Source organism: Pristiophorus japonicus, unplaced genomic scaffold (genome assembly GCF_044704955.1).
Source record: "Pristiophorus japonicus isolate sPriJap1 unplaced genomic scaffold, sPriJap1.hap1 HAP1_SCAFFOLD_91, whole genome shotgun sequence".
Lineage (NCBI taxonomy): Eukaryota > Metazoa > Chordata > Chondrichthyes > Pristiophoridae > Pristiophorus > Pristiophorus japonicus.
Window position 1 is genome coordinate 2,680,382 of NW_027254835.1, and position 12,663 is coordinate 2,693,044.

The 12,663-nt window shown below is 47.4% G+C and overlaps 2 non-coding genes across 2 annotated transcripts; both read left to right on the forward strand.

Annotated features, from left to right (window-relative positions):
- Positions 1-72, forward strand: trnaw-cca (transfer RNA tryptophan (anticodon CCA)). The gene has a single exon. It is a non-coding gene; the product is annotated as a tRNA-Trp (tRNA).
- Positions 73-11,522: 11,450 nt separating this feature from the next.
- trnal-caa (transfer RNA leucine (anticodon CAA)) lies at positions 11,523-11,605 on the forward strand. Its single transcript has one exon. It is a non-coding gene; the product is annotated as a tRNA-Leu (tRNA).
- The last annotated feature ends 1,058 nt before the right edge of the window (positions 11,606-12,663 follow it).

The window sequence follows — 12,663 nt, forward strand, 5'->3', positions numbered from 1 at the left end:
GACCTCTTGGCGCAACGGTAGCGCGTCTGACTCCAGATCAGAAGGTTGCGTGTTCAAATCATGTCGGGGTCACTGTTCTTTTGGATATTGTTCTTCCAGAATTAATATTTTCTTTGCTGTTTGGCAATAACCAGACCCTTGCTCCAAGGTCTGTCTCACTGTTTCCCCGGTGTCAGGCAGAGATACGCCTGCTACCCTCATTTAATTCATGTGACAGAATACAAAAGTTCAAAATAAACTTGCAGGTGGCCACAGCGAGAACTCAATAGTCAGAATGGCCGAGCGGTCTAAGGTGCTGTGGTTAGATCGTAGTTTCTTGTCCCACTTCTGACATTTCTTATTTTCAATCATGAAGCGAAACTCATTGTTTGACACGACCAACTCATTAAAAGTAGGATTCAGCAGTTCACCTGCTCGTTCAACATTTCCGTCTGACCTGGTGCTGAAAGTGGAGATGTTTCTGCAGTGTCGCGGTTAACACGTTCGCCTCACACACAAAAGCTCACCGGGCGGGAATATTTTTGGAGCTTTCTTCTCATGCATGCTCAGGGGTAAGATTGTTCTTCTGTGAAAGGTGAGAAGATCATAAGAATGTAAGGATTAGGAGGCAGAGTAGGCCATTCGGCCCCTCGAGCCTGGTCCACCATTCAAGAAGATCCTGGCAGTTCCTCGACAGCAAGTTTAAACATCTGGGGTAGAGCCAACAGGCGCCTGTCTACAATCAGTGAAAGAACGGTATGTTTGGCAGAAGCCTGGTGAGCTCAGTCAGTGGAATATAAGATTTTAATCTCAGCGTCGTGGTTTCGACACCCACATTGGACATTTACATTTTTCATAGAATTAAAGAATGATAGAAGTTTTCAGCACATCAGGAGGCCATTTCGGCCCATCACTTCCACCCCGGCCACCAAGAGGCGATCCAGCTTCATCCCACTTTCCAGCTCTGGGTCCATAACCCTGCAGGTTACGGCACTTCAGGTGCACATCCAAATACTTTTCACATGTGGTATCTGCCTCCGCCATTCTTTCAGGCAGCGAGTTCCTGACCCCCACAAATTTCTGCATGAAGAATTTTACCTTCAAATCCTCTTTAAACCTTCTACCAATTACTTTAAATATATGCCCCCTGATTGTTGACCCCTCTGCTATCCACTATATCGAGGCCCCTCATAATTTTATACATCTCAATGTTGTCTCCCCTCAGCCTCCTCTGTTCCAATGAAAACAAACCCAGCCGATCCACTCTGTCCTCATAGCTAAGATTCTCCACTCCTGGCAACATCCTCGTAAATCTCCTTTGTACTCTCTCGTACAATCACATAATTCCTGTAATACGGTGACCAGAACTACATGCAATACTCCAGCTGTGGCCGAACCAGTGTTTTATACTTTTCAAGCATAACCAACCTGCTCTTCTATCCCATGCCTCAGCCAATAAAGGTAAGCATTCCGTGCGTCTTCTTACCCACCTTATCCAACTGGCCTGCTACCCTCAGGGATCTGTGGACATGCACTTCAAGGTCCCTTTGTTCTTCCACACTTCTCAATGTCGGACCATTTAATGTGTGTTTCTTTCCTTGTTTGCCCTTCCCAAATGCACAGCCTCACACTTCTCTGGATTAAATTAGTATCACCTGAAAACGTTTTAATCATACCTCCTATATTTAAGTTTAGATCATTGATGTTGCCACTAAAAGCCAGGGACCTAGCACTGAGCCCTGTGGAACCCCACTGGAACCATCCTTCCAGTCTCAAACACTCCCATCAATCATTACCCTTTGCTTCCTGCCTCTGAGCCAATTTTGGATCCAACTTGCCACTTTGACCTGGTCCCATGGGCTTTTACTTTTGTGACCAGTCTTCCATGTGGGAACTTGGCGAAAGCTTTGCTAAAATCCTGAAACACTACATCATACGCACTGCCCTCATCAATCCACTTGGTTACCTCCTCAAAAAATTCAATCAATGAGTCAGACAAGACCTTCCCTGAACAAATCCATGCTGACTATCAGTGATTAACCCATGTCTTTCTAAATGCAGAAATTAAATCATTGTTAAATTTTATCCTGCTTTCACGGGAAAACACCATTAATTAACCGATGATTTTTGTTGTGTATGTATAAAATAAGTATACACCCTGTACACTCAATGTACAGTTACATAAGACCACTGGATGTGTCTTCACACTGTATGCACTATGCTTGTACCACCAGAGGGTGCAACTGGTGGAGACCTAGGGGTCACCTGTACACGACAGGTAACCAGGTATAACAGGGAACTCACAGTACTGTACCTTCACTCAGGAGCTGCAATAAGTGGACTAAGGTCACCACAGTTCAAGTACAATACCTTACCTCGTGGAGTCATTACTCGAGTGCTTACAGCCACAATAACTGGTGACGAGAATACGAATTTCCATGTGACAATGGCTAACCTTGGCACGTTTGAACAATTCGCCGATGGGGAAGATTGGAAGGCCTTTGTGGAAAGGCTCGAACACTTCTTTATTGCGAATGACATGGGGGGAGACGACCCGACCTCGCTGGCTGATAAGTGCAGAGTTATCCTGCTCAGCAGTTGTGGGCCCACCGTCTATGGCCTTGTCAGGGACCTGCTAGTCCCAGAGAAGACAATAACATATGTGGAGCTCATAACGATGGTGCTGGAACAGCTCAAACCTATAGAGCGCATCCTCACAGCCAGACACCGGTTCTCTCCCCACCGGTGGATCCGAAGGCCAAGAAATCGCAAAATATGCTGCAGACCTGAGACGATTGGCTGCACCATGTGATTTTAGCGATCACCTCACCGAAGCACTAAGGGACATCTTTGTTGTTGGAATCGGTCACGAGGGCCTTCTCCACAGGCTGCTCTCTGCAGACACCACGGTCACCCTGCAGAAGGAAATTAACGTGAGCCAGGCGTTCATGATCTCGGCCTGCGATTCCAAGTGGATGTCTCACCCCCAGGACTCTAACCCGGCAAGGTGCCTTTTAGAGGCAGGGCTGCTGCTAGCAGTCTCTCTCAGGGAAGAGAGAACAGAACCCCGAGTCCCACAATCCTGAGTCCGCCACATGGGGCCAACCGGCCAACCCCATGCTGGCGCTGTGGAGGAAATCACAGGGCCCACCAGTGCCGCTATAAAGACTATACTTGCAAAGGCTGTAACATGAAGGGCCACCTCCAGCAAATATGCAAGAGAAATCATACTCACCGAGTCGATGAAGAGTTGGCTGATCATCCGGAGTCCAGCGACGATGAGGTGTACGGAGTGTTTACCTGCACCACCAAGAGTTCCCCGGTGAAAATGGAAGTTGAAATAAACCATGTTCCAGTCACGATGGAGGTGGACACAGGGGCGAGCCAGTCACTGATGAATCAGGCAGCTTTGAGAAACTCTGGGACAATCCAATCGAATGACCTAAAATAATCCCGATCGAAGTGAAACTGCTCACCTATACAAACGATACATCCCAGTCGTTGGCAGCGTGGATGTCCAGGTGTCCCATGGCGGCGCGATGCACAGGTTAACTTTATGGATCGTTGCTGGGGATAGTCCAAAGCTATTAGGAAGAAGGTGGATGAAAAAGATCACTTGGAGCTGGGAATAGCTCCAACCTCCAGCGATCGACGTCCTCCGCGGCCCCGAAGTTGGATCCAGCACAACACCTGAAAAACCAACTGCCCAACTCGACTGTGAGGCGACGACACAGGCCGCTCAACCCAACGGCGAGATGATCCAGCCCAAACGACCCGACCTCACCTTCCAGGCTCCAGTGGCAGGACTCCAGAGAAGAAAATTCACGCAGAAGATAACTTCCTGCCTTCCGTGGCAGAACCTGGGGAGAAAAGGAGCACCGCAGCCTACCTCATGGAGAGAAAGAAGATGGCGTCCGAACCACGAGGTGAAAGGCCTGAAGTCAAGATGGCTGCAGCCAGACCACAAGGGAGCAACACGTGATGCCGAGCGGTGAACCGGATTGGGGTAAAGATTGAAAGAGCCTCTTAAAGGAGACCGGCAACCTATCATAATTAAAGGGACAGTTCCACTCTTTATACAGCGATGATGGTGATACAAATGTAAAAGATGAAACTGAAAATTTCAAGTTTGTAAATGTAACTAATCATGATAATTCGGGCAATTGCGGTCAGAACCAATGTATTGTGAGAGTAAACGAAGTGATGACGTGCGATTTACATGTCTGCCGACAAAACCAAGGGCAACCTCCCGTCAGCACCCAGGTCCAGCGACCATGTAGCCTGCCCCTCCGGGACCAATGTGATACCCCAGGGAGTGTGGCCACACACAGAGGGAGCATACCAGCTGCAGGGCCAGTGATCAGCGGAGGGCAAAGTCACCACTACCGGTACCCTGCCCCCGATCGGCTCCACCTCTCTGGCCACCAGGGCCAGTACTGGGAGCGAGCGGATAGCACCCTCCTGCCCTCCCAATGGAACCTGGGATGACCAGGCTCCCACTATCGCTGAAGAGCAGCAGGGAGACACCGCAGCCTTCAAAGGAGGACAGGGAGGCAACACGCTCCTGTGGCTCTGCCCACCACGAGGCAACGGCAAAGGCTCTGAGGCTCAGCCAGGTGAGCGATCTGAGCCCACCCAGCTGGCAGGGGACACAGCGCCACCATCAGACAACCTGGACACAGTCTGGTTACTCTGGAACTAGTGTCCTCACCCACCTGCACCTACACAACCCAGGGGCAAGACTATGACACCACATATGTATCTTACCTGTAAAATGTACTTGTTCCACTACTGCAGAACCCAAACAGTGATGTAACTAATCCGATGTTTTTTTATTCTTTCTGTCTGTACAGGTCTGCACTTGCAGGTGTTGAGCCACACACATGGTCTATGTATGGCGGTGGGGGGGGGTGGGGGGCGGGGGGGGAATGGATGTATGTCGCCATGGACACACATGGATCACACCCAGAACCCACTCAACCCCCATTGCAACCTCCAACCATCCAATGCTGAACATTTCCCAATGTCGTGGCAATAAGGACTTGGGGGTCCACAGGGAGAGAACCAAGCCAAAGCATAGACAAGGTGCAAGAGCTTTGGGCACTCAAGTCTCGGGCCAGAGCACACAATGAAAAGGCCAGTGGCACAAGACTAAGGGGAGAGTGATGTTGTGTCTGTATAATATAAGTATATTCCCTGTACACTCAATGTACAGTTACATCAGACTACTGGATGTACCTTCACACTGTATACACTATGCCTGTACCACCAGAGGGTGCAACTGGTGGCGACCTCGGGATCACCTGTACACGACAGGTAACCAGGTATAAAACGGAGCTCACCATAATGTACCCTCACTCAGGAGCTGCAATAAATTGACTAAGGTCACCACAGTTCAAGTACAATACGTTGCCTCATGGAGTCATTACTTGAGTGCTTACAGACACAATAGAAAGAGATTAAACATTAAATGGGAGGACATTGAGAATTGTAGAGGAACAAAGCGACCTGGGAGTGCATGTCCACAGATCCCTTAATGTAGCAGGCAAGGTGGATTAGCTGGTTAAGAAGACATACAGAATGCTGGCCTTTATTAGACGAGGCCTGGAATAAGAGAGCAGGTGGATTATTGCTTGAATATAAAACACTGGTTAGGCCACAGCTGGAGTAATGCGTGCAGTTCTCATCACCACTTTACAGGAAGAAGACTGTGATTGCACTGGAGACTTACAGAGGAGATTTCGAGGATGTTATCGGGAGTGGAGAATCTTAGCTATGAGGACAGATTGGATAGGCTGGGGTTGTTTTTCTTGGAACAAAGTGGGCTGAGGGGAGGCATCATTGAAGTGTATACAATTATGAGGGTCCTTGATATAGTGGACAGAATGGGCCCATTTCCCTTAGCAGAGGGGTCAACAACCATGCGGCATAAATTTTAAGTCATTGGTAGAAGGTGTAGGGGGGATTTGAGGGGAAATTTCTTCACGCAGAGGGTTGTGGGGGTCTGGAACTCACTGCCTGAAAGGGTGGGAGAGGCAGAAACGCTCACCACATTTAAAAAGTGCTTGGATGTGCACCTGAAGTGCCGTAACCTGCAGGGTTATGGACCGAGAGCTGGAAAGTGGGATTAGGCTGGAGAGCCTGTTATTGGCCGGCACGGTCACGATGGGCCGAAATGGCCTCCTTCCGTGCTGTAAACTTCTGATGGTATAATTCGATGAAAAATAATCACCAAACGTGGGCTCGCACCTCTGACCCTGAGATTTAGTATCTCATGATCTACTGACTGATTTAGCTGGGCTTCTGCAAAATGCACCTTTTTGTCGTTGATTACAGCTCCGCCCCAGATGTTTAAACTTGCTGTCGAGGAACTGCCAGGATCTTCTTGAATGGTGGACCAGGCTCGAGGGGCCGAAAGGCCTACTCTGGCCCCTAATCCTTACATGCTTATGATCTTATGACATTTCACAGGAGAACAAACTCGCCCCTGAGCATGCATGAGGAGAAAGCTCCAGAAAATAATCCCGCCTGGTGAGCTTTCACGTGTGAGGCGAACGTGTTAACCGCTACACTGCGGAAACATCTCCACTTTCAGCACCCGGTCAGACGGAAGTGTTAAGCGAGCAGGTGGACTACAAAATCCCACTTTTTAGGCGTTGGTCGTGGTGTCAAACAATGAGTTTCACTTCATGATTAAAAGCAGGAAGTGTCAGAAGTGTGATATGAACCCACACCTCCAGACGATACTGCGACCTAAACACAGAACCTTGGACCGCTCGGCCATCCTGACTATTTAGGGCTATATGTGGCCAACTGCAGATTTATTTTGAACTTTTGTGTCCTGTCACATGAAATAAATGAGGGCAGCAGGCGTATCTCTGCCTGACACCGGGGAAACAGTGAGACAGACCTTGGAGCAAGGGTCTGGTTATTGCCAAACAGCAAAGAAAATATAAATTCCCGAATTACCCTGAAGAACAGTGACCTCGACCTGATCTGGGGTCAGACGCGCTACCGTTGCGCTTCGAGGTCGATACAGCACATCGGAAATGTTTGACGATATGAAGGTTTCACAATACAAGGGGCTTTAAAATCCCCGCCCATTCCCACCGGGTGTCAGAAGCAGCGCTCACCTGCCAGTCACCGTATGTTTTTTTGTTCAACTTTTGTGTTGCTTTCACGGGATTGCATCATTAATTAACCCGTTACCTTCTTTTGCACAATGAAAGAAATGCCAACTGAGGCAGAGTCGATAGTTCAACCATTTTTTTCTGTGCTTTGCATAGAACATAGAAACATAAAAACATAGAAAACAGGTGCAGGATTAGGCCATTCGGCCCTTCGAGCGTGCACCACCATTCAATATGATCATGACTGATCATTCACCTCAGTACTCCTTTCCTGCTTTCTCTCCATACCCTTGATACCTTTAGCAGTAATGGCAACATTTAACTCCCTTTTGAATGTATCAAACGAATTGGCCTCAACAACTTTCTGTGGTAGAGAATTCCACAGCTTCAGAATTCTCTGAGTGAAGAAGTTTCTCCTCATCTCGGTCCTAAATGGCTTACCCCTTGTCCTTAGACTGTGACCCCTGGTTCTGGACTTCCCCAACATCGGGAACATACTTCCTGCCTCTAACCTGTCCAATCCCATCAGACCTGTATATGTTTCTCTGCGATCCCTTCTCATTCTTCTAAATCCCAGTGAAGAAAAGTCTAGTTGATCCAGTCTTTTTTTACATGTCAGTCCTGCCCTCCCGGGAATCAGTCTGGTAAACCTTCGCTGCACTCCCTCAATAGCAAGAATGTCCTTCCTCAGATTAGGAGATCAAAACTGTACACAATATTCCAGGTGAGGCCTCACCAAGGCCTGCATCCGCGCACATAGAGAGGCTGAATTCCAGGATATAGTCGACGTATTTACTGAGGCGTATGAAAGCATGGGCCTTACGCAAAACATCCGTAAGACAAAGGTCCTCCACCAGCCTGTCCTCACCGCACAGCACTACCCCCCAGTCATCAAGATCCACGGCGCGGCCCTGGACACCATGGACCACTTCCCATATCTCGGGAGCCTCCTATCAACAAGAGCAGGCATCGATGACGAGATTCAACACGGCCTCCATGCGCCAGTGCAGCCTTCGGCCACCTGAGGAAAAGAGTGTTTGAAGACCAGGCCCTCAAAACTGCCACCAGGCTCATGGTCTACAGGGCTGTAGTAATACCTGCCCTCCTGTAAGGCTCAGAGACATGGACCATGTACAGTCGACACCTCAAGTTGCTGAAGAAATATCACCAACGATGTCTCCGCAAGATCCTACAAATCCCCTGGGAGGACAGATGCACCAACATCAACAGCCTTATTCAGGCTAACATCCCCAGCTTTGAAGCACTGACCACACTCGATCAGCTCCGCTGGGCAGGCCACATTGTCCTCATGCCAGACACGAGACTCCCAAAGCAAGTGCTCTACTCGGAACTCCTTCATGGCAAACGAGCCAAAGTGGCAGCAGAAACTCTACAAGGACACACTCAAAGCCTCCCTGATAAAGTGCAACATCCCCACTGACACCCAGGAGTCCCTGACCCAAGACCACCCTAATTGGAGAAAGTGCATCCGAGAGGGGGCTGAGCACCTCGAGTCTCATCGCCGAGTGCATGCAGAAATCAAGTGTAGACAGCAGAAAGAGCGTTCGGCAAACCTGTCCCACCCATCCGTTCCCTCAACGACTATCTGTCCCACCTGTGATAGGGTCTGTGGCTAATGTATTGGACTGTTCAGCCACCAAAGAACTCACTTTAGGAGTGGAAGCAAGTCTTCCTCGATTCCGAGGGACTGCCAATGTAGATTCGAAAATTCATGGAAACCCCCCAGTGTTTGGACTCACTGAAAAGGAAATTCGATTTAGGACTATTAAACATAAAGTTTGGGATTCTAAGAAGCATATGGAGGAAATGTACAATTCTTAACCAAGTTTGGGATTTTAAAAGGCATGTTTGGGCCTGTGGGGAAAAGCTGCAGTGACAGAGGGGTGGGATTTAGAGTTTGGATATTGTAGCTAATCAGTTTGTCTAGGGGAGCTCTTCAACCATAGTCAGGCTCCCAGAAAACATTAGCATTTAAACAATCGACCACGGAAGAAACATTATCCACCCCACCCACAGGACCCAAATATCGCATCCACATTCCAACACCTTTTCAACATGTATAGAAATATCTGGCTCAGCTCAGACTTCCCGAAGCCAAAGCAGTGCTATTACAATGGACAAGAGTTCATCAGTTCATAAATAAGGAGTATCACCATCCCAAAGTCTATCAACACCAGATTAAAACATTTAATCAAGTCTCAGTTAGCTAGTCCACCAAAACTTATACAAAGAAGACCACTTAAATCAATGGGCAGCAAAACTTAAACAAAAGAAACGTTAGATTTGGCACGAAGATTAAGCAGCCTCTCAGAGTATAACTGGGGGCCTATCGTACCAAGAGCAACCTATTTTTCTGACCATTACTTTGGAACAACAAGATCAAGATCAAGAGCACATGGCGAGATAACACAGGAAGAGACATCACGACATCGGAGAAAAGAACTTCAAAAAACCAATCAGTGGAACATCAATACCAACTGACTTGGTAACAGGCATCAACCGGACCACCGCGACCGACGGACCCAACCAGGAAAATCAACCACTAGAAAACCGGGGTCCACGCAAGTTTTCCACTCTACAATTTGTGCCTCGACTGTCCAGCAGGTAAAAATTACCGAAACAACTTAAAACCCTATTGATGACAAAGGATACCGGCTTCGGGACAATCAGAATACTTCGTCACAGACAAGGCACCGGAAGGCTGGAAGGTAGATCACACCGGTTGTGGGAGAGCTGGTTGGTGGTGACATGGAAGTGTCTGCAGTGTGCGGGACCAGACTGCTTCCACACATCCACAATGAATGTCCCACCCTTTATTTAGGAAAAGTACAACTGAGAGTGGACAAGTTCCATCCTGGTCAGAGCAATCTGAAGCTTTAACTGACTGACACACCAGTTTGGGATTGTCATGTCTGTAAGCATGTAATGCTTGTAGCGCCACACTGTGGATGTGGACGTATTGTGTACTGCAACTGTACAGTTAATCATTAAACAGAACAGGCTCTTTCCGGAGAGTTCCGAGAGAGCAGCCTGCATGTTAGGAAGCTGTGTGTGCTGTGCTCTGTGAAGATATCACAGGGATGTCTTGCAATATGTGCATCTATCAGTCTCTGTGGTGCAATGGATTAGTGCGTTCAGCTATTAACTGCAAGGTTTGTGGATCGCAGCCCATTCAGGGACAAAGCCTTTAATTGTTTTTCCCCGAGGATTCGGTGCCGTGCAGTTCCAGGTTGTCATTGTGCGTTTTGGCTGCACGAATATATTCCGCAACCATTGCCAGCTGTGCTGTTATCAAGTTATACCAACTGTTACTTGCATTTTCGCGTGGTTGTTCGTTGTCTCGTCGCCAATTGATACGCTCATAATAAAGAATGAAACTGAGTACTGTGAACAATGAGTAAGTGTGACATTAGCTCCTTTAATAAGACTCCAGAGTGCTTAGATACCGTGCTCCCAATAGATGCTGGAATCCCTTGGGACTCCAACAGGTCGGCCCTCTGGTGGGGGTGTGATACAGGTGGCCAAGAATTAAATACATAACACAAGGTGTGTACGGAAATCAACCATCAAAAGCCCTGTCATTAACCACAGGGGTTTCCTGCAATTTTCTGATCGCAAAGCGCTTTCAGTCCGTGTCCTTAAAATTGTAGATGTGGAAATTGGAGAGTTTAATGACTTTGAAAGGAGAATATTGTTGTTTGGTGCAGTTCAGGTCAGAGAATTGTTTGTGAATGGAACTTTTTGCAGAGAGAGGGATTGAGCATTTCAGCTTGTTGCTGAACACTTCTCTCTGGTCACTGAGCTAAGCAGCAGTTTCCGTAGTGTAGCGGTTATCATGTTTGCCTCACACGCGAAAGGTCTCTGTTGCGAGCCTGGGCGGAAACATTATTTGTGAAGCAAAAACTTGTCTGCAATAAAATTGAACAATAGCAGTCCGGGATACATTGTCGCATGAGCAATGAACATTTTAAAACTAATCTACTGAAATACAGAGTGTGTAAAATCAGATCGGGGATAAAACTTCATCAAGGGTTAAAGTTTCACTAATTATTAAAGTTCAGTTATTGAAATTTCGATTGTCCCTGTTCGCATTTATTTCATTCTGTGAAACAACACTATCGGTTTATACCATCAGATCTCAGTTGCATTTGAAACCCACAAACAGCTCATTAATTATTCGCACTTCCCCAGTTCCAGAACTCAGAGGGTTATTGTCCATCCCTGGGATGCAAGCTACCTCAGACCCGGGCCAAAGCTCCCCGTGCACCGAGCACAGGCTCAGGAAAACCCCGGGGGAGAGGATGTCCCGGTCACTGGGCCTTCCAGCAACATTGAACAAGCGCCTGGACTGAAACTTTCCCGAGTAATAACTTATAATTGAAGCATCGAACAGTCAGGATGGCCGAGCGGTCTAAGGCGCTGCGTTCAAGTCGCAGTCTCCTCTGGAGGCATGGGTTCAAATCCCACTCCTGACATTCAGTGTTTTTAATTGCAAACTAATTTGTTTTGACACCACTCTGAAGTGCTTTGGGATATCCATCTAACACAATAAAATTACTCCACTTCAATTACAAACGGTGATATCAAAGTTACTTCTCAAACCGGGAAACGATCCCGGGTGGCTGTAGCGAAAGGGATGGTTTTGTGAAGCATTGAAAGGTGCCCTGTAAATATCCCGCACTGCTAATTTAAACTCACGGTTATAATTTGTTTCAGTGCAAAAGAAGGCAGGCTCGAAGGGTCAAATGGCTGACTCCTGCTCCTGGTTCTTGTGTTCTTATGCAGAGCACAGAACAGATGATTAAATTATCAACTCTCCCTCAGTTCGCATTTCTTTCATTGTGCAAAAGAAGAAAATGGGTTCATTAATGATGTTTTCCCGTGAAAGCAACATAAATTTTAAGGAACTGTAATCGACGAACATGGGGCTCAAACCCACGATCATGAGATTAAGAGTCTCATGCTCTACCGACTGAGCTAGCCAGGATTCTCAACATCTACCCTGTCGATCCCCTTCAGAATATTGTCCGTTTCAACGAGATCACCTCCGATTCTTCGAAACCCCAGAGAGAATTGGTATATTCTACACAATCTCTCATCATAGGACAGACCTCTCATCCCAGGAATCAATCTGTTGAACCTCTGTTGCACCACCTCCAAGGCAAGTGTGTCCTTCCTCAGATAAGTACTATGGGCGAATATCCTGTTTTTCTGCTGATTCTACTTCCTCCTCCTTTGATAGTCCTTCTCTGTACATTCTGTATTCTGCTTGGTTCTCTACTGAAATATGAGCCTGAAGTTTATCACAAGCTTCCGTTTTTGTGTTTTAGTTGACCTTCATTCATCCACCGAGCTGTAGCTAGCTATCATGCTATTTCTGCACCCTGCATGAGAACGTGTCTAGTCGTTACGCGATCTATCTCATTTTTGAAAGTCTCCCAATGTGCATTTACTGTTTTACCGAGAAATCTTTGGTTTCAATCTACCTGGGCCGGATCCCTTTCAACTCATAAAATTAGTCCTCCTACAGTTG